Source organism: Canis aureus, chromosome 33 (assembly GCF_053574225.1).
Source record: "Canis aureus isolate CA01 chromosome 33, VMU_Caureus_v.1.0, whole genome shotgun sequence".
NCBI classification, from domain to species: domain Eukaryota; kingdom Metazoa; phylum Chordata; class Mammalia; order Carnivora; family Canidae; genus Canis; species Canis aureus.
Genome location: NC_135643.1, coordinates 22,528,944 through 22,551,392, shown reverse-complemented (window position 1 = coordinate 22,551,392; position 22,449 = coordinate 22,528,944). Strand labels below are relative to the sequence as shown.

The following is a 22,449-nucleotide window of genomic DNA, read 5'->3' as shown; positions in this document are numbered from 1 at the left end:
ACATTTCAGACCAATTACATAAAGGAGGACCCCTAGAACCTGAGAGACACACTGAGTTGAGGAGACATAAATTGGAGCAAAGGGACTACTGTAGCAGGAATTCATGGAACAGACTACCAGACAGGAAGGAGCTACATAGAGACCTTCAAATACCTGCATATAGGTGACTTACTGTCTGTTGATAATGAGATATTAAGCTATGCATACACTTAGGATAAAACCAGGCAAAAAAGAGCTGTATGCTGAAAATTCCTATACGTTATACAGGGCAGAAATATATTCAAGATCTGACCAGCTATATTGGAAAATCCTTAGTGATCACCTTGACTAGTAACCCAACAAGAGTCACCCTTCAGTAGTCATGCTAAAATACCCCTAGAGTAAAGGTGACTCTAGATAAACCTTCACATAGCCTTAAAGCAAGCCCTGAAGAAATGAAAAAACAACACATTTAAAGGCCTCCCAGGACAAAGTGTAACCATCTTTTATAAAAACAATATACAGCAAAAATAACATATCAACAACATAAAGTTCAAAATATTCATCATCCAATCTAAAATGATATAGATGCCCCCAAAGAAGTAAGCTGTGACCTATAACCATGAGAAAAGTTAGTTAATAAAAAGGAACACATAAATGATAAAAATGATGGATACTTCACAACTAATTACAACAGACTTGTATTATTATCCTGATAACAAAACCAGCCAAGGACATTACAATAAGGAAAATAAAAACCCTTACAATAAGGAGAAAAAACACTCTGGGAGGGTGGTCTATGGGTCAATAGTCCTCATGAACATAAATACCAAAAAACCAAAAACTATTAACTAAGTTTTAGCAACTAAAATTCACCAACATAAAAAATATTAAGTGAGATTTATTCTAGGAATCCAAGGTTATCTGACATTTGAAAATCAGTCATTGTAATTCAACATATTAGTAGAATGAAGGGGAAAAATTCATATGTTTACCCCAATAGATGCAAAAAAAGTACTTGATACAATTCAATATTTATTTATGATAAAATATTTCATCAAATTAGGATTAAAAGGGAACCTCCTCAGTCTGATAAAGCACATTTATGAGAATCTACAGTTAGCTCATATAAATTATGAAAATAAATATTTCTCTAAAATTAAAATCAAAGTAGACATATTCTCTTTTAAAACTTTTATTCAACATTGTTCTGGACCAGATTGGGGAGGGTGGGCTATGTCTTAGCCAATGCAATAATAGTGCAAGAAATAAAAACATATGTAGACTGGAAAGAAAGAAGATAAAATCTGCATAAATCCTATGAGACTCCCAAAACAGCTCTAGAATTAATAAGTAAAATTGTTATGATCACAGAATGTAAGATCAATAAATAAAATCAACTGATTTATTTAGTAACAAAAAAAAGAAAATTTAAAAGATAAACTATTTACAATAAATATAAAATTCTTAGGAATAAATTTTACAAAATAGTGCACTCTTTATACATTTAAAACTATTAAACTTCTGAAATTAAAGAACATCAGATCATAGATTCAACTACTCAATATTAAGACATCATTTCTAAAGTGATAGACATCAAAATTCTATTCTAAATCCAGTTTCCATTTTTTCTAGAAATTGATAATTCTACAGTTTATATAAAAATAAAATGAACTTAGAATTGCTAAATCTTTTTGTTTGTTTGTTTGTTTGTTTGTTTGTTTTTTAAGAATAAATTTGGACTACTCACACTCCTGGATTGGAAGACTTCCTATAAAGCTACAGTAATCAAAAGAGTGTGGTACTGACCTAAGAATAGAATTTAATCAATGGAACAAAATAAGATATTCAGAAATAAGTAAATATATGATGATGTCCCCCTATACACACACGCATATATAGTCAAATGATTTTTGGCCAGGGTGCCATATTAATTCAGAAAGGAGAAAGGAATGGTTCTGGAACAATAGTTTACTCATGTGCATAAAAAACTAAGGCCAACACTTACATCATACTACACAGAAACTGTATCATAAACTTAAACATTAAATGCAGATCCATAACATCTGCTTTCTTTTTTTTTTAATTTTTATTTATTTATGATAGTCACAGAGAGAGGCAGAGACACAGGCAGAGGGAGAAGCAGGCTCCATGCCGGGAGCCCGACGTGGGATTCGATCCTCGGTCTCCAGGATTGCGCCCTGGGCCAAAGGCAGGCACCAAACCGCTGTGCCACCCAGGGATCCCAACATCTGCTTTCTATAAAATCAGTAAAGACCCCCTTAATAGGACACCAAAGGGCAAAACTAAAAGTAAACTGATAAGTTGAACTACATGAAAAGTAAAAATTTTGCTCTTGAAATGAGCACTAATAAACCTAAAATGCGAGCTAAAGAATAAAAGAAAATTTTGAAATTACATATGTCTGACAAATGGCTTATACCTAGAACATGTCAGGAACTCAGAAAACTTAAAAATAAGAAGTCGATCCACTAAAAACAGGAAAAATATTTGAAAAGACAATTCACAAAAGAAGATACATGCTTTTCCAATAAGCAAATGAAAACTCAATATCATTTAGTCATCAAGAAAATGCTAATTTGAAAGTACAATGAGATACAACTACATATCCACAGAAAAGACTAAAATGATAAAGGACAAAAATACCAAGTGTTGGAGGGAATATGGAGGAACTAGAACTCTCATACTCTGCTAGTGGGAATGTAGAATTATACAATGATTTGGAAAACAATATAGCAGATTCTTCTTGAAAAAAAAGTTTCAAAACTTAAATGCATACTTCTCCCATGACACAGTATTCCACTTTCATGTATATACCCAAAAGAAATGAAAACACATGTCCTGGCAAGACCTATAACCAAAGGTTCATTTTAGCTCTTTACATAATAGCCAAAAGCTATAAACAATAAACAAATTGTGGTATAGTCATACAATGGATTACCGCACAGCAATCAAATAGAACAAACTGCTGATACACCAAAAAAAAAAAATAGATGAATCTCAAAAACATTATGCATCATGTGGTAAAAAAAAAAAAAAGCCAGGGATGGTGGTATACATACTTTATGATTCTACTTATATGAAACACTAAAAAAGAAATGAGACCAGTGGTTGCCTTGAGCCAGGGGTGAAGGGGGATTGCCAGGAAATAGGCACAGGCAATTTTTTGAGATGATAGAAATTTCTGTAATGTGATTGTGATGGGGGTTAGATGGTACACATATTTGCCCAAACTCAAGCTGTATACTTAAAATGGGTATAATTTTAGATACAAAATATGCCTTACTAAAACTGACTTTTAAAAATATTTTATAAACTTTTTAAAACTTTTTTCTTTCTTAAAACTTTACTTTGAAAAAACAAACAAACAAAAAAAAAACCCATTACTTTGAGGCGTAATGGAAAAATTCTATAAGTACACATGGAAAAATAAGACATGATCTCAGTTAAAAGTGAAGGCAATCTAACCAGAAAGCTTTAATGCCTGTCAGCTAATGTTGAAGCCAATGTTGTGTGCATAACATGCACCTCACCCTCAATAGAATCCACACCAACCTCCTCCTAATCCTTCCGAAGGGCAGCTATGTTCTCTCAGGCCTCAGAAAATTCTCATTCCTGGGCACCTGGGTGGCTCAGTCAGTTAAGCATCAAACTCTTGATTTCAGCTCAGGTTATGCCCTCAGTCATGATCTTAGAGTCATGGAATGGAGCCCAGAGTCAGGCTCCAAACTCAGCAGGGAGCCTGCTTAAGCTTCCTCTCTCTTCCTCTCTCTTCCTCTCTCTCTCTCTCTCTCTCTCTGCCCCTCCCTTATCTAAAAAAAAAAAAAAAAAAAGGAAAAGAAAACTCTCCTTCTTCTGTGCTCTCACCTACATACTAGTGAACACAGTTTACTTGACATACATACATCAGGTCAAACTTGTGGCTCAGGTGAACCCAGGACTCAGCAACGGCTGTGGTACTGCTCAACGTGCACACAGCTCATTGTAGTTTGGCCAGGTCTCCCCCAGGTACCACCACAGTGGAAGGCTGGTAATTAATGCCAACTTTGAAGTCAGAGGGGTAGCAGTCCACAAACGGGATGCTTGGTATTTATGGTGGCAACGGAAGCATTAACATCTTTGGGAACCACATCGCCATGGTACAACAGGCAGCAAGCCATTTATTAATTATGGCCACGTTTCATCATCTGATTATCTGGCTCAAAGCACACACTGGTGATCTCTGCTACAGCGAATTGTTCACGGTGAGCTTTCTCAGCGGACATGACAAGGGCGTATTTGGCCAGAGGGTGATGGATGTGGGGATAGGATATCAGGTGGGTCTGGAATTCTGTCAAACTGACATTCAGGGATACAGCAAATCTAAGGAAAGCAGTGATGGAAGACACAATGTGGCTAATGCAGCAGATTAGTGTCGTTTGGGCACTCAATATCAAGGTTTCTATAACAAATGTCATAGATGGTGTCTTGTCTACCATGAAGGCACAATCAGAGTGCTCCAGGGTTATGTGGCTGGTGAGGAGGCGCAGGGCTCAGCTACAGCTGTAGAACCTGGAGGTGGGGAGGTAAATGGAGAACTCCAGTTTGGACTTCTGCCATAATCGTTAGATAACTCCATCAGCAGGGAGATGAGTCCAGAACCAGTTCCCCCTCCAAAGCTGTGGAAAACCAAGATACCCTGAACACCTGTGGACTGGTTGGCCAGTTTTTGAATTTAGTCCAAGATGAGATCAATGATTTCCTTGTCAACGGTGTAGTGCTCTTGGACACAGTTATTGGCAGCATTTTCCTTCCTGTGATGAGCTGCTCAGGGTGGGAATAGGTGGCAGTAGGTACCAGTGCAAACTTCATCCATGACTGCGGATTCCAGGTCTGCAAACACTGCCCTGGGCACATGCTTGCCAGGACCCATCTCACTGAAGTAGGTGTTGAAGGAGTCATCTCCTCCCCCAATGGTCTTGTCACCTGGCATGTGGCCACTGAGCTGGATGCAATGTTCCAAGGAATGGAACTCCCAGCAGGCATTGTTGATCTGGACACCAGTCTGGCCAACACAGAGATGCATTTGTGCATGGCAGCTACAGGTTAGCAGATGCAGGTGACAGGAGCAGATACCAGGTCCCAGTTACCGTCCCTGACAAGCTGAATTGAGGTAAGTAATGCACTGGCTTTATAATTATTTTCTAAAAGGAGTGTTTGTATTACTAAATTTCTGATATGGACCAAATTGTGCTTCCCCAAAATTTATATATTGAAGGCATTACCTCCAATAACCTCAGGATGTGATTGTGTTTGAGATAGGGTCTTTAAAGTGATAAAATGATGATGTGATTAAGATGAACCCTAATCCAATATGACTAGTGTCCTTATAAGAAGAGGAAATTAGGGGACAAACACACACATATAGGGAAAACCATGTGAAGACACAGGGAGAAGACAGCCATTTACAAGCCAGGAAAGGAAGTCTCAGAATGAAATCAGCCCCCATTGACACCTTAATTTTGGATTTCTTCCTTCTAGAATTGTGAGAAAATAAATTTCTCTCCTTTAAGCTAAGCTACTCAATCTGTAGTACTTTATTATGATAGTCCTAGTAAACTAATACAGTCTTACAGGATTATTGAGACAATTAAATGAAATTAGGATGAGGACACAAGATAAATTAACTTTTTTCCTTCTTGATTTTTCTAATAACAACCAGGGTTTAAACTACTTGCATTTATATTCCAAATTAATTGGCAAAACTGAGATCCCTTTCCAACACCTGGGAGAATTTCTAAACCCTTCTAGTCTACCACTAGATTAGAACCTTCTCTATTTCAAAGTGTCACGAATCTAGTATTACCTATTAGCATAAATGAGATTTTAACCACGTTAACATCTATCTGATAAGCTGTTAAAATATTGAAATGCTTCAGTATCATTGATAAATAGCTGCTATCCTAAGCCTACTCCCTCCCCAGTGCCCCCACAGCAGCCCTCCTGGTCCCTCCCCTGGGACCAGTGTTCTCCAGGATCTAGCACCTGAAAGGATAGTTTCTGGCAAAAGTGAGGCCACTTGTTCTTACAAGCCAATCCCCCATGCCATGGTAACGATTAGTTATTTTAACTACCACCGGTTTTAGGGATTTTTTTGATTATGAGGAAAAAGGCGATAAGGATGAGTTATTTGAGAAAACTTTTTTGAAGATACAGATTTGTTTGATTTCTGGAACATGTATATTTTGTTGGCCAAATGTAGTCCTGGACCACGTCAATTTAAGTACACTTAAGATAGTGTTTGCAATGTCTTAGGGTACAAAAGCTTATGTGTTCACTCAAATTAGAGTCAGGTCTTCATTAACCTCCTCTAGGATCAGATGTTCATGATATCCATGCACTTCCTTGCTTACAAATATAAACCAAGCCTGTGTGTGTGTGTGTGTGAGAGAGAGAGAGAGAGAGAGAGAGAGAGAGAGAGAGAGAGAGAATTCACATGTGCTAAAAGGTAGGAGCTTTCTTTGGGGTGCTGGCAATATATTAGCAGAGTAAGGGCCATCTTCCGCCAGTGTTGCAGTACAGCATAATAATGCTGCATCTAAATTATAAGTGCAAGCACTGTGCATTTTGCTTAGAACTAAAACTAAAGCAAATTAAAGCATTTAAAATAAAAACTGTCAGCCAGGACGCTGCTGCTCCCATTGCAATGCCATTTAGTTATCTCAAAGAGCTTAGATGATTTGATAGATGAAATGGCACCAATGAGGTCTTCTCTGGCTTTACACTAAAGCCCACTTATTTGCGGAGTGCAGCACCACTGTTTGTCATGTGTGTGCTACAGGAGGCAGTTTTTAATTAATGCCTCTATTACCTAAGAATTATGGTTCAGTAGAGTATCAGATGTAACTCTTGCATCCTAGAAAATATGTTCAGCCTCAGCTACATCCTGTCTTTGGGATCTGGCCCGCTCCCTAGAATTGGCATGAATTTTCATTTAAAAAGAAGAACAGTTCTGATAGCTGCACTTCCCACTCTGAGGAGGTTCAGAGTGTGAAGTATGGATCTGAAGTCAAACTGGTTAGAGAAGTGTGGGAAGATTGCAAAGGTTGAAGCTTTAAGAAATGTGTGTGGGAAGGGAATAGAAATTGAAATCAGCTATTAATACCAAGTGCTAATAGTTATTATCATTATTATAATCAATAAAGTTTTATTACCACCTACTAGTCCAAAGTATTATTTTAGGCACACGAGTTACAAAAAGACATCATAAGTGATAATTCCCTCTAAGAATTTACTGTCTGGTACAAGAGAAGACAGATACTTTAAAGGGAAGGGCTTTTCTTGACTTAGTGCTAATAGCAGCAGGTGGGATGAAGTGAGGACATGAGCATAGCATTTAGTGTTATATGATATTGCTTGTTCTCCAAGTGGTGGATGATGGGTATGGTGCCCTGGAGTGGAATGAATGCTAAACTCTGAGTTAGACATGAGCTTCTGCCAGTTAGCCTCTGCCATTCTGAAATGGCAATATTAAGGTTTTGAGAGAATTTAGTAAAATAATGCGTGCAAATAATTTACTACAATGCCTAGCATATAAACTGAGCATGAACAACATAACTTCAAAACATCAACAGCAAAACATTAAATGTAAATGTAGCAGAGAACAAATACAGACAAGTAAATAGGTATACAAGGTTGGAGCATAAATAGAAGCTGTATCCTAGAAAAGTTTTGCCTCTTCTTCTATAGGTATTGAGGAAACTGTGTATGTATTTCAGCTAATGAGTATGTTATGGGCAAGAAATGGTTAAGGGAAGAAGCAAACCATATTTTTTTTTATTTTGTTTTTTCACTTTTTTTTAATGCAGGAAGGAAAAACACACAATTAAGAATATTCCCAAAAGAATATATGTGATTTTGATGTTCAGAATAGCAACCTTCAAGTGAAACAACTTAATGACAGAATTATATTTCCTACTCTTAATGTCTTAGTCTATTTTAGGGGGTAGTGTTGGCCAAAGATCAAGAAAGATTTCCTTCCTTGCTGAACCCGATTAATGAATAAGGTATTTTACTGAAGCCATCAAAGCCTCACACCCATAACATACAAACATCAGTCTAAATATTTCCAGATGGGGATCCCTGGATGGCTCAGCAGTTTAGCGCCTGCCTTCAGCCCAGTGTGTGATCCTGGAATCCTGGGATCGAGTCCCACACCAGGCTCCCTGCATGGGGCCTGCTTTTCCCTCTGCCTGTGTCTCTGCACCCCCCCCCCACCATGAATAAATACATAAAATCTTTTAAAACATACATACATACATAAATATTTCCAGAAAATTCCCTTTGCTACTCAACCTAATATTAATGAATAACCAGCTATCACCCACATTGGATTCTCAACTCCACTCACCTGTGTCTCTCTCCTTAATTGTTTCAAAGGCCTGGATTTTTTTGATAACTCCCTCTACTCTTCCTCTATCTTAAAAAGGTTGGATTTTTAAAAAATTTATTAATCCAGGGTTAAGGGCAGCCCGGGTAGCTCAGCTGTTTAGCCCCACCTTTGGCCCAGGGCGTGATCATGGAGACCTGGGATCAAGTCCCATGTCAGGCTCCCTGCATGGAGCCTCCTTCTCCCTCTGCCTATGTCTCTGCCTCTCTCTTTCTCTGTGTCTCTCATGAATCATAAATAAAATCTTTAAAAAAAAATCCAGGGTCAAGCTCTATAGATAACTGGATCTGTCCTTAGAAGGACAGATCTGCCTGCTTCTTTTATTCCAAGGTGATGGACAACCATAATAACCAATTACAATCTGTACTTTCCTATTACAGACATGAGGAGGCAGGTTTCCACTATTCTCTAGAAGACATTGCAAAGTTTCATGTAGGCAAAAATTCCCATAAAAGTGCAAGCTCTAATGGCTTAAGTGCATCTTGTACTGTTTTGAGCACATGATACATAAAGTGCCTCTTGGAATAATAGAAGCTCATACTTCTTTCTCTCTCCTGGCATGACTTTTAAGTCAACAAGGAGAAAGAATGCCCAAAGACCCTTTGAGGGAAAGCAAACTTCACTCCTGCATTCTGCTACGAATACACTTTATCTGATCATAATAACTTAAGATATGCTCATAGGTTTTCAATTTTGGAATTATTCAGTAGATAAGATTTATTTATTTTTCTTCTTTTTTCAAATATTTTATTTATTTATTCATGAGAGACACACACACAGAAGCAGAGACACAAGCAGAGGGAGAGGGAGTAGCAGGCTCTATGCAGGGAGTCTGACGTGGGACTCAATCCCGGGTCTCCAGGATCACACCCTGGGCTGAAAGCAGCACTAAACCGCTGAGCCACCCGGGCTGCCCTAGAATTTAAGATTGAACTCAAGCTTAGAAGATACAAAATCATGGCAAGGTTAAAAGAAGTTACGGGATGAGAGAAAGAGGAGAGGTGAGAGATGCAGTAGGGAAACTAATGCCTATATTTTACACAAGGGGAAACCCAGAGACACTGTTGAAGTTAATGGAGAAAATAATGGGTTTAATTGTATTATTTAAGGTTAAAAAGAGAAGCAATAAAAGCATTAAAGAGTGATACAGATTATTTAACTTGGGAGGTAGTGTTAGTGAGTTAAATTCCCTTTTACTCATAGCAAGGGGTCAATTATCAACTATCTACAGAAAAAGATGTAAGTTTATTATTTACAATTATAATAATGAGCCCCAGCAGAACTGAAAACAGAAATATTTAAGGTCATTATCTCTAGCTAGAATCTGGGGTAGAGAGTAAATATAAATCTTAGGTTAGGCTCTGTGAGAGCTTTACCAAATAAATACTACATATATATTTTTCTCCTTCAAAAAACATAACAAAACAAATATACGTATAATTTTACTGCCTCTATAGTAAAAGGTAACAAAACCATACCTTATATATGTAATAATGGTTTACAAAAAAATTTTACTGAAATTACCATTCCATTTGCCACAACAACCTTGTAGATAAGTTGGGCAGTTATTGTTAATTTTCTCCTTCTTGTAGATATGAAAAACACACTGTTGGCTCCCAGCAAGATAACTTATTACTGGAGAATGCAGTCTGTAAGTGGCCAAGAAGCCTTTGGCTTTAACCCAGGTCTTCAGACATTAGTTCAAAGCCATTTCCATCAGGGAATCTGGCATTTTTTTGCTTTCCTTATACCTGAAAAATTAGATGGCTTACCAACTTTCCTGGAATTACCAAAAAATTGTCATTATGTTAACAAGAAGTCATTCAGTCACCAAAAACTTAAGAGCAAATTATTTTTTCAACATATTAGCTTCATGAGAAAAAAATTTTAAAGGAATTTAATAGGTACATATTTGGTGACACATAATCATAATCAGAATGTTTTGAGCTAATTGAATTTTTAAAGCTTACACATTCACTGACACCTAAGCAAATTACATCACTAGATGCACAATCCTATGACAATTTTTCTAAAGTTTAAGCAATGTTATTCAACAGAAATATGTAAGCCACATAAGTAATTAAATTTTTCCTGGTAGTCACATCAAGAACTAGAAGGAAACAGACAAAATTAATTACTTTAACATACATGTTATATATATATATATAGACTACAAAAGAAACACATTCTTTTTTTTTTAAATGAAGTCTTTGAAATTTGGTGTACATTTTACAATTAAACAACGTATCTCAGTTCAGATTCACCACATTTCAAATGCTCGATAACCAATGTGTTTAATGGCTACAGACCAGGTCCAAATGGTGTAGGGATCCCAATATTGGGATTTAGTAACTCCAATACCCAAAACTGAAAAGGGGAATAGGAAGATAGAGCAATACTTTAAAATCAAGAGTTCAGAGCCAGTCCTTAGTGATGAAACCAAATGTTTGTCAAACTATCCAATTAATTCTTCAAAATAAAGTGTTGCCTGTACCATCTTTATAAAGAAAACTATCTTAAATTATACATCAGTTGCCCTGCTAAACATTCCCACTGTAGTTTTCTTCTTGCAAAATATTACCACCAGGTTTTTATTTTTTAAAAAATATTTTATTTATTTAATCATGAGAGACACAAAGAGAGAGAGGCAGAGACACAACAAGAGGGAGAAGCAGGTTCCATGCAGGGATCCTGACTGGGACTCCATCCTGTGTCTCCAGAATCTGGCCCTGGGCTGAAGGCGGCGCTAAACCACTGAGCCACCCGGGCTGCCCTACCACCAGGTTTTTAAATTTAATATCCTACACATAAACTCAGCAGGTATTTGTGCTTGGTATCCGCAGTGAGGTTATTATTAAGAATATAGTTAAGGATGTGGTAGGACTATTTTACCAATCCCTCATCATGCTGCAGATTTGTAGAGAGGAACCATCTGTGACTGATGGGGTCATTGCTCTCTCTCTCTCTCTCTTTGTCATTGCTCTCTTGATCATACACTATTAATGCTGTCTTGAGGCTATTTTCTGATAAAATTGCTCACAAAGGGGAAATAAGCTTATGAAAAGAAAAAAAATTGGCAATGATGTGAAAATCAAGCTTAGGTTTTAAAATCCCCAATCCACAGCATATATTTAAATAGTTACCAGGTGACTGGATGGCATCTGCTAGAGCAACCGTTCTTTGTTAAATTAATAAGTTCTACTCTTGTAAATAGGAAGTACAGTAAAGATAGCTACACATATTAGCTGAACATTATCCATCACAAAATATACACATACTCACAAAGCACACCAACTACATTAAAACTGAAATATATTTGTAAATACAATATAATTGGAAAATATTAAGCAATCTCATCAAAGAGATCCATTTATTCAATACTTTGGCATACATTTGCATATAAATTTATTTTAATAGGCTTGTCGGGATATATTTCTATCAAAGCACCTTTACTATTATGAAATAATTATCATCTGATCTTGAAAATTTGAAAATCAAAACCACCCCTTCTAAACCAAGTGCCACAAAATTCTCTGGTTATGACCCAGTACCTGGGACAGCCTGCAATAATTCTTGTGTAGATATAAAATACCCTCCATCCATCTAGTTGACAATGCTGATCAGTATCTTACCCATTCATTCACTCACTCACTCACTCACTCACTCACTCATTTATGTGTAATGTATTTAATTGTTTGTATCTGCCTTGAATCTGTGACTCTTTTGTCATGGTACATGTACAATTAGGCAACCAAAAATCATTTTGAATTGTATGTTTCCGATCTTCTTCCACTTGTATTTCTCAACACTTGAGGGAGATTTCTTGGCCACCGCAACATATTCTGAAAACTCTCTTCTCTGTCCCATCCGTTGTATTCATAAAATACACTTACTTTCTCAAATCTCCTCTAAAGCTTTTCTGAGTAATTTTTCTGCATGCCTGAAGACTTCCTTCCATCTCTCCTTCTTATCTTAATTCCCTATTACAAAATCCCAAAGAACAAAAGAACCATCCTAGCAAAGGCAAAAACCTCCAAAGAAGTAGAACAAAGGGGAATAAATGAAATGGCAAGGCCTCTAACCTCTTTTTTAAATGGGAAAAATAGGAGCATTCATTTTTTTAAAGATTTAGTCAGATGCTCAACCAACTGAGTCACTCAGGTGCCCCAAAATAGGGACATTCATAAATCAGTTACTTTTTGTCCCATTACACATCCACTCAATAAATAATTAGCAACTAGAAATAGTGCCAAGAAGCAAAAATGAGATAAAGATCCATGCTTAAGGGGCTTCAGCCTAATGTTATATATATATATATATATATATATATATATATATATATATATGGAGAAGATGATTGTTATTAAAATAGCCCATTTAAATTTTATTAGTATCTGGACAAAGGCAATTACTGCAAAGAAGAAGATGGGAAAATTGACAGCATTCTATAATGTAAGATATGAAAATAAGCAAAGGAGATGCAACCTAGATGATTCCCAGGTGGGTGGCTCCCTTCTATGACTAGTTGAATAGTGGTATCAGTTGAAGAAACATAGACGTGAGAGTGAATCTAGTAAGTTTAATTTTGAAGAAGCAGAGTTGGCAATATCTATTTATACATATGTATATCTATCCACATGGAGATGCAGTAGGAATTAGAAGCTTGACTCTCAGGAGAGATATCTCCCTGGAAATATAAACTGAGACATCATCAGCACATGTGTGATGATTGAACGGAGTGAATACACTATCCCAGGGAGAGTTCACACAGTGAGAATAAAACAGTGGAAAGTGCCAACATTTAAAGGATGGGCAGAAGGAAAATCAAGATTGAACAGCCATGGGTGACAAGCCAAGAGAGAGAAGTGTCACAGAGGCAGATGGAGGTGAGCATCACTAGAATACTCAATTCCTAAGTCAAGCATGAGAGTTCCATTCCAACCAATAAATGATATTTATTTGACAGTAACTCTACTCCAGGTTCTCCTCAGATAAATGCCAAAGCCAGTTCTGAGCATTTGTGAATGGATCATTTTAAGCACCTGATATGTTGGAGAAATAACATAATAGGCATTTTATCTAGGCATTTCCCTTAGATTCTAAAGCCTGCATTAAGAAAGTTAATCCCTGCATTACTACCATTAGGAAGTAATATTCCTGAATCCATCTCATTTTCCTGCAGAAATGCCTTCTTTGAGTGATTCTTTGTTGTTATCTCCTCAAACTTTGTAGATAATAGATACACAAAACTCCATTTTGAAAGATACAGATGTGTGTTCGTGTTCTCTGTGAAATTCTAATTGAAAGCATTGCCAGATATGTTGCCCCAGAGCCTTTATATAAAGACTGACACAATGGATGCCTTTCTGAATTTGTGTCAATGAAGTTTGTTTCTGCTGATGAGCTGATATTATTTCCCTTATAGAACAATATGAAACCAACCTATCTTCCATTTTGCCAAAGTTATCAGGAAACTCAGAATCAAGTCAGTACATTAACCCATTAATTTAACGCCTGGTAACAAAAAGATTTACCTTGATATTTCTGTCTCTTTGTTTAAATGTTTAAAGAAAACTTAAATACTTCTTAGATAAAAAAGCAGCTCTGATAACCAACCCCCATCTCTGCTCCAACAGAACTAAGGGACCATTCTGCAGTGGCTCCTAGTGGTTGTTATGATGCAGTGCATGTGTTTCTTGAAAGAATTCCAGACATGAATTACATTAGGAAAAAATTCTGAAGATTATCATATCCTTGGTCCCTCTCACTGTGTACAGTGGCAAATAACTACTAACTAGGTTAATGATGAATCTCTATCAGCCTTGAGAGAACTATCTCAGCACCATAAGTAGTCCTTTTGGGCTGGCAAGTAATTTGCATAACTAAAAGATATGTAAAACAGTGCAATTTTTTATATCTCCACCCACAGGATATTTGAACACCTATACAAATAAAATTTCAAGAGCATACTTGAAAATACTATATTTCCTAATTTAAATATAAAAGTTATTTTAAAATTACGTGTGTGTGTGTGTGTGTGTGTGTGTGTGTGTGAGATCATCATTTAAAACGTTGAGATGTCATGGCAGTGGATGCCACTGCTAAATAAGAGTATGAAAAAATAAAGTTTTAGAAAGCCTAGATCATGCCAAAGGGCACACGCAGGGGATGCAGTAAATGAAGCCAACATTGGTAGGGGTAGAATTTGATTTTGAATAAAATGGGAAAGGAATAAAATACAATGATGTGGTTTAAATAAGTTTCTAGAGATGAAGCCTGCATTTTGAATAAGAGTGAATGCCCATTCTTTATGATTTTAATACCATAATACTCATATCCTGCTTGCCTGGACTTACTCTTCTTCTATATCCCTTACTAAGAGTTTTCAATTTATATTTACTATTTAAGTTTATACATCCCCTGAATACACCACTCTTCTGACATCTGCTCAGAGTCCTTGAAAATCTGTGGTAATGCTTCCCCAGCAATTTTCCTGGTAGTTCATTTTGTTATACTCTCCAAGCATTCTTAGTTTATACTTTAATTTCTGTACTTTTCCTCTCTTGGATTTCATCCAGTGTTTAAAGCCATGACTCCAAGAGATGCCAAACAAATCCTGGCTGAGTGAAGCAGCAACATGGCTCAAACTCTAGGTCAAGCTTATGTGCTTATGACCACATACATACATACATACATACATACATACATACATCTCTTTCTATAAGTGCACAATAGTTCTCTAGATATTTTCTCTTCTAACCTATCCAATACTATTTTAAATCTATTTCCTTGAAGGAAGCTTTACCCAATTATATAACTCAAATCCACATGCAGTTCTCACAGCTCTGTACTCACATATCTTACTTAGTCATTATCACTCAGCTTATGGTCTACACCCTTCTGAATCTAGTACCATCCATGCATTCTAGGGAAAATTATCCTCAGTGATCCATAAATAACTGCATTTTCAAAACCCTTCCAGTTATCCTTTGCCCTTTTTTTTCAATCACATTTAACTATATATAATTCCCTGACTGTTCTAGACTCTGGATATTACTACATTACCCAGAAATGCTCTTCCTCTTAGATCTTCATCCTTCAGAACTCTTAGCCTTCATGATTTACTCTAAAGACCCCCGAGCATAACCCAAATGTCACTCCATCTGTATCTCATTGCACATTTTACGTTACTCTTTTATATTTCACATATGTGCTAATTACTATTAATATAAAAATATATTTGCACATTGAACTTGTGCTCTTCATATTTATATAGTCATCCCCAAATCCCTAGCTGAAAATAATTCTACCTTGGCATAGTGTCAACCTAAATAGGCACTCTACATTTTTGTGAAAAAAATATTGATCTCAATACAATTTCTTACATATCAAAAATTCCAAATCAAGTTATTAGCTTCTGTTATTTTTTTGAAGATTGTATTTATTTATTTATTTATTTAGCTTCTGTTATATACCCACAATAGTAAGTAGGAAAAAAATGGCACTAGAATTTAATGAAACCAAACTTAATAGTGAAGCTTTGCTTAAAAATTTCTTCTAGCCAATTGTCCTAATAATCCAGTAATGTAACAATGAGACATTCATCCATTTATGAAATGAATTATTTTTGAGCACTTAAGGTATTCCAGACACTGTGAATGTATCAGAAGCAAAATGACAAACCCAACTGGGGTTTCTTGTAAGTGGCAACTTAGAAGTCACTGAAAAGGATGAAAATTTTTACAATTGCCTAAAACTAGAATTAAAATGATGAAATGGGACTGGGAAATACAACTATCACCCCACATGTATTTTGCTTCCCTTCTGAAAAAAAAGCAGATCTGTTGTTCTGCAAAAGTTATTTAATGGAAAGAAAAATATCTTTTTATTTCCTCACTGTCCCACTCAGAAGAAAGATATGAACCAACCAAAACATCGAGTGTGAATCCTGCCACTGTGTGAATTCTATTTTTCTGAGTCAGACAAGATGATATTGTCAAGCTTCTCCTTCCCCCAGGACATCAACCCCTCTTTCTATATCCATGTAGAAAATACAACACTCAGAAAATAACTGGCCAGAAAGTCGGAACAGGTCTTAAGCACAGGCATGAAAAGAGCCAGAGAAGTAGTATATTCTGAGTACTACCCTTTTTCATCTAGTGCACTGATTCAATTCATTACAAAAGAAAGCTGGGATGGGGGAGTTCAAGAAGGGATATCACATGTTGAACTTCAGTAAGATTGCATTGGGTAAAAAGGGTATCAAACTCCAGAAATGGAAATGTGCACAGAAATGGACTATGTGCAACAATTTGGCCTTCTCTCATCATGCACATAAGATGGAATCAACAAAGCAAATAATCAAGCGGCTGGAGAGTGAGATCAAAGGCAACCCATATACTGTATTTGTCTATAAACACCAGGTGTAGATCTATTCCCTTCAAGGAAGAGGCAACAAGCAAGTTAAAGATATCAAACGCAGGACAAGAGAACAGAGTATAATGATGAAGACACAGAAGATCATAAAGCTGATCTACCATAAGAATCAGGGACAAGCTGGAAAAGAACGTAATCTCTATATCACAGAGAAACCCACCTGACAGCACAGGTTAAAAGGCCATGGCAGCACGTAAAAGCAAGTATTCTGAGGATTCCAAGGGAACCAAATACACTAGAAGGATTTACATTTTCTTTTGAGGCAGTAAAGAGTAGGAAAGAAAAAAAGATGGAAAGGACAAACAAAATATGAAGAAAAGTTTTATTAGGAATACAGAAGATGTATTATTTTAATTAGAAAAGAAAACTCCATACAATTAGGCACTAATAAATTTTAAAATCTTGATGAAATGTATGACTTTATAGAGAAATATACGTAGCTCAGACTTACTCAAGAGGAAATAAAAACCTGAAACTGCCAAGGATATAATTTTCTTCTCTTGTGTATACTGTCCTCTTGCAATAAGAGGCTAAAACAGGTGCAACTTCACTTCAAGGAAAAAATGTCTCATCCTACTCCCTAGCCTAACAGACCAGAGTTCTCTAATGGCATTCCACACCAAGCCATATTTCACCAACATGTGTTGTAGACTTGCTTTTGGCTCATATCTTCCTTGAGTGCCTCAGGATGAAGAGGATTGTGGTTTGAGGGAGGATTTAGTTTCTCCTGTGTCTCGGACTATACTAATATCCCAATCTTGCTGTAAGTTACTGAGGACTTTCTAGTGGACTCCTCCTTTGTAATTATCTTTCTGAATCCCCTCTTCTCAATCCTCATTAAGATGCATTAGTTTCCTAGGGCTGCCATAACAAGATACCACAAATAGGGAGTCTTACACAATAGAAATTTCTTTCATTGTTCTGAAGGCTGGGAGTCCAAGATCAAGATGCTGGCAGGGTTGGCTTCCATTGAGTCCCTGCTCCTTGGCTTGCAATTGTCTTCTTGCCACATCCTATATATCTCTTTCTGTACATCCCAATTTTTTGTTATAAAGACATAAGTCAGATTGGACTAGGTCTGCTTAGCAGCCTCATTTAATCATAATTACCTCTTTAAAGACCCCATATCCAAATATAGTTACATTCTGAGGTACTAGGGATTAGGGCTTCAAGGTACGGATTTTGAGAGGACACAATCAGCCCGATGTATTATAGATGAACATAGCATGAGTTTAGGTTTCCCAGCTGCTTAGCCTATGACCTTACACTGGAGTATCTGCTCCATGTGCTCTTTATATTTGTCTACCTGTGACTATGAAAAAGTTGCTTCTTACTTCTATGGATATCAATTTTTTTTCTTTTATAAAATAAAGATTTGACTGGATAATATTTATAGTGTCCTAAAGCCTTACCAGAATCAAGACCCTAAGTCATTGTATATAAATTCAGTCAGATATCACAAAGAAAGGGTAAGATGCTGAAGAAAAAAAGTATGAAATCTCAAAAGAAAGAGATACCCAAGTTTCTTCCACAAAAGTGAAAGCCCCATCTCTCTTCTTGCCCTGCCCTAGAGAGGCGGAAGCAAGAGAAAAAGGAGAGTGCATCATGCCACACTCCTGCCTTGACTTCTAAAGCTCTCAAGGAAGCCTGTGTATAGGCAATCAGATGAGGACTTCTCATTTTTCACACACATATTGAGCACAAGATGTTATTGTTATTTACCTGCCTATTTACATAAATATATTCAGACCTTCTTACATGTATTTATACAGTTTACAGTATTTATTTTGTAAACACTATGTTTGTTGTTTGTTTGTTTCACTTTTAACATCTCTGAAAATAGGATGCATCCTCAAATCACTTTGGCCAGCTGCAGTTATGGTGGAGCTGTCATTGCCAGGGCATGTGTATATAAATAAACTGTAAAAAAATAATAAATCTCACAATAATGTGAATATGCTTTATGTCACTGAACTGTCCACTTTAAAATAGTTAAGATACTAAATTTTACATCATGTATATTTTCCCACAATAAAAAATACAATAAATAATTGAGAAGACTCAGATTCTATAATGAAGGCATTTATGAAATGTACTAACCAATTTATTTCACTCTCTTCATATGTGTACAAGAGTAACATGATAAAAACCTATGTCTAAATTAGACTAAATAACATCTTCTCGTAAATATAGAATAAAAATGATCAATTATTTAAAAAGCTTTATGTCATAGTTAATTGGAAGTTTTTTATTCTCTAGAGGTATACAAAATGCTGATGTGTCTGACAATCGATACATCTTAAATTCAATTAGATACACTATTTAATGAGGTCCTACTATATGTCATGCACTGTAGTAAGAACTGAGAACATAGAGTGAAAATGGATCCTGCCCTTAGTACATGTAGTTATTAAAAAATATAGTAAGAAAAATAATTAAATGAAAGATGGTGCTTAAGAGGGGAACATATATACTCTTGGGCCATATCTCAGTAGGCTCTAATCGTATCTGGGCCATCATAGACACCGTCTTTGGAGAAATGTTATCTTAGCTAAGAGAAGATGAAAAGCAGTTAACCAAGAGTGAAGAAAGAATGACCCCCACTGAAAGGAATGGCTTTCGCACAAGCCTGAACCTAAGGATAAGCATGGCTAACTGATAAAACTCAGAAAGTCCAGCATAAGTGAAGGAGAGAAAAGGGGAGGAGACAGAAAGAAAGCCAGAGGGGAGGCCAGGGTGCATGGAGGCACAAGCCCCTTGTCTTCCCAGGTTACCAAGGCTGAGTGTTGATAGTCCTAGTGGCAGGTTGAGGGAGCTGTGCACAGCCCTTACTCAAGTAGGTTGTAGGAATTTCCTCTGGGTCTTTTTTAGCAAGCCACCTGTGATGTTTCACAAGTTCCCCTCACATGCAAAGGTGCTTTGTGTTGCATGAACTCTGTCTTAATTTAGCAGTTTGAAAAGCCTGCTGCGCAATTGATGCATTAAAATTCCAACACTTAAGGAGGTCCTAGTATGTTTATACATCGGTCTATTTTGAGGCCACTGTCTTTTCGGTCAACCTACTGCTCTTTAGTAGTCTAATGCCTGAACAAGATGCTTCTCTAGAAAAAGCAATGTCCTTAAAATATAGTTGGAATTTTTTTTTCAGCCAAGCAGATTAATCTTTGAATAATATGGGTTATCTAAGAAATTTTAAATATTATACACATTAAAAAAAAATATTATACACATTATCCTCCATGTTAACCATTTACACTTGTATACAATTCAATGTTAGTCTGATTGATGTACTTGCATAGATTTTGCCTCCACATATGAAGACAATACAACAGAAGTAAAAGCAACCATAATAATGTGGATGGTTGATTTTGCCCAACAGCTTGACTGGGCCATGGAGTACCTACGTATTTGGTTAAACACTGTCATAGTCTATTTGGGCTGCTATGACAAAAGTACCATAGAGTGAATGACTTATAAACAACAGATATTTATTTCTCACAGTTCTGGAGGCTGGAAATCCAAGATCAAGGCATCGGCAGATTCAGTGTCTGTTGAAGACCTGCTTCCTATATGGCCATCTTATTGCTATAAACTCATATGGTGGAAGGACAAGGGATCTCTTTCTCCGCAGTCTCTTTTATAAGGACACTAATCCCATCTACAAGGATTTCACCCTCATGACCTAATCACTTCCCAAAAGTCCCCACCCCCTAAATCATCATCTTAGGGTTTAGAAATTTAACATATGAATTTTGAGGAATATAAACATTAGTTTTGAGTGTGTCTGCATGAGTGTTTCTGGAGGAAATTCACATATAAATTGACAAACAGAGCAAAGCAGATCACTCTGCCCAGTATGAGTGGTGCTCATTGAAGCCTGAATAGAAAAAGAGGCTGAGTAAGGAGTGTTTTCCTGCTTGACTGCCTTTGAGCTGGGACATAAATCTTCTGCCTTTAGACCCAGACACAGATTATAATCTACACTATTAACTCTCTGGGTTCTCCAGCTTGCTGACTGCAGATACTGGACTTCTCAGTCTTTATAGTTGTATAAGGCAACTCCTTATAGTAAATATGTATACATAATCTACACGTATGTAGATACACATATATACACATACAGACATATATATATTGTTTGTTCTGTTTTGGGGGGAACCAAGGCTACTTCAAAAGCTACCAGAATAGAGCCCTTCATAAGTTCCAGGCCTTGTATTAAGGTATTTACATTAAGTCCAATCAGCCTCGTAAGCAGCTATAACATAAGTACTATTACTATTCTCTATTTTGAAGTTAAATAGAAAATGAAGCTTAGAAAGATCAGGTCAGCTAATGTATTCAGCTTCCTGAAAGCAACATGGTATATTTATCTATTTTACAAACACTGATGTGGTACATATACCAAACATGGTTCTGAATGTTCTGCGAACAGTGCTCACTTAATCCTCCCAGTAACCCTGTGGGGCAGACACAGGAAAGCTGAGTAATTTATCATGCAAGGCATGAGAATGGAAATTCAAACCCTGATCATCTGGCTCCAGAATCCTGAGCCTAGTCACTTGTCTCAGCCATCGGAAGCCAGACTAGCCAGCAATTTCCATTCTGTGAATTGTCAGCGTTATCCCCTTGGTTGGATCATTTCATCAGAATTAAACCCTGAGACTAAATTTTCTAATCTGTAAAATAGCAAATACAGATGATGCTGTGAAAATCAAATGAGATGATACACGTTTCATCATTATTGTAGTAGTCATTGCAGTCATTCTCAGTCCATCACTTTGTAACAATTATTGTTATTTCTAATGATTTATATTTGTTATATGCTATGTTAACACTAGTTTGAAGATTAACCTTCACCTCTCTAGAAGCGTTGTTAAAAGTATTGCACACTGGGATGCCTGGGTGGCTTAGTGGTTGAGCATCTGCCTTCGGCTGAGGGTGTGATCCTGGGATCCTGGGATGGAGTCCTGCATCTGGCTCCTCGCAGGGAGCCTGCTTCTCTCTCTGCCTATGTCTCTGCCTCTCACTGTGTGTCTCTTATGAATAAATAAATAAAAATCTAAAAAAAAAAAAGTATTGCACACTGTCATCCTCTTAAGAGGCTCTGTGTAAATGAAGCTTTATCACCTATTGCTTATTTTGCAGCCTTGGCTCTGCCTGAGTCCTCAGCAAAAACAAAGAAGAAAGGAAGGACCAAGGATCAGGGTGAAATGCCAAAAGACAGAGAGATGGCTTGGAAATCCATTCTGAGTTGAAGATCTCTTTCAGGAGGTAGAGCCAAGGTTTACGTTGCCACCACCCCACATCCAAGAACAGAGACCATTATCTTCCAGTCTGTCTTGGGGTTTGAAACTAGTGCCAAATACAATCCAAATGGACTCAGTGCTGCTGTCTAAATTTTATCTTTGAGAATGGTACAATCCAAGTAGACTACCCAAGCAGAGCCATAAATGAAACAACAGTAAGCATGTAAACATTAATCACAAAATATCCATGTTCACCACCAATTAAGCATATCAGGGAGGTAAAAATCTTCCCATCTCACCTATAACTGTAGAATACTTGGCTTTATGATTGACTGACTT

At 36.8% G+C, this 22,449-nt stretch overlaps 1 protein-coding gene across 1 annotated transcript in view; it reads left to right on the top strand.

Annotated features, from left to right (window-relative positions):
- EMCN (endomucin) overlaps positions 1–22,247 on the top strand; it is a 120,094-nt gene extending 97,847 nt beyond the window's left edge. The window contains exon 12 of the mRNA XM_077882129.1: positions 22,010–22,247. The gene's annotated coding sequence lies outside the window, so the exon portion shown is untranslated. The remainder of the gene's footprint in view (positions 1–22,009) is intronic.
- The last annotated feature ends 202 nt before the right edge of the window (positions 22,248–22,449 follow it).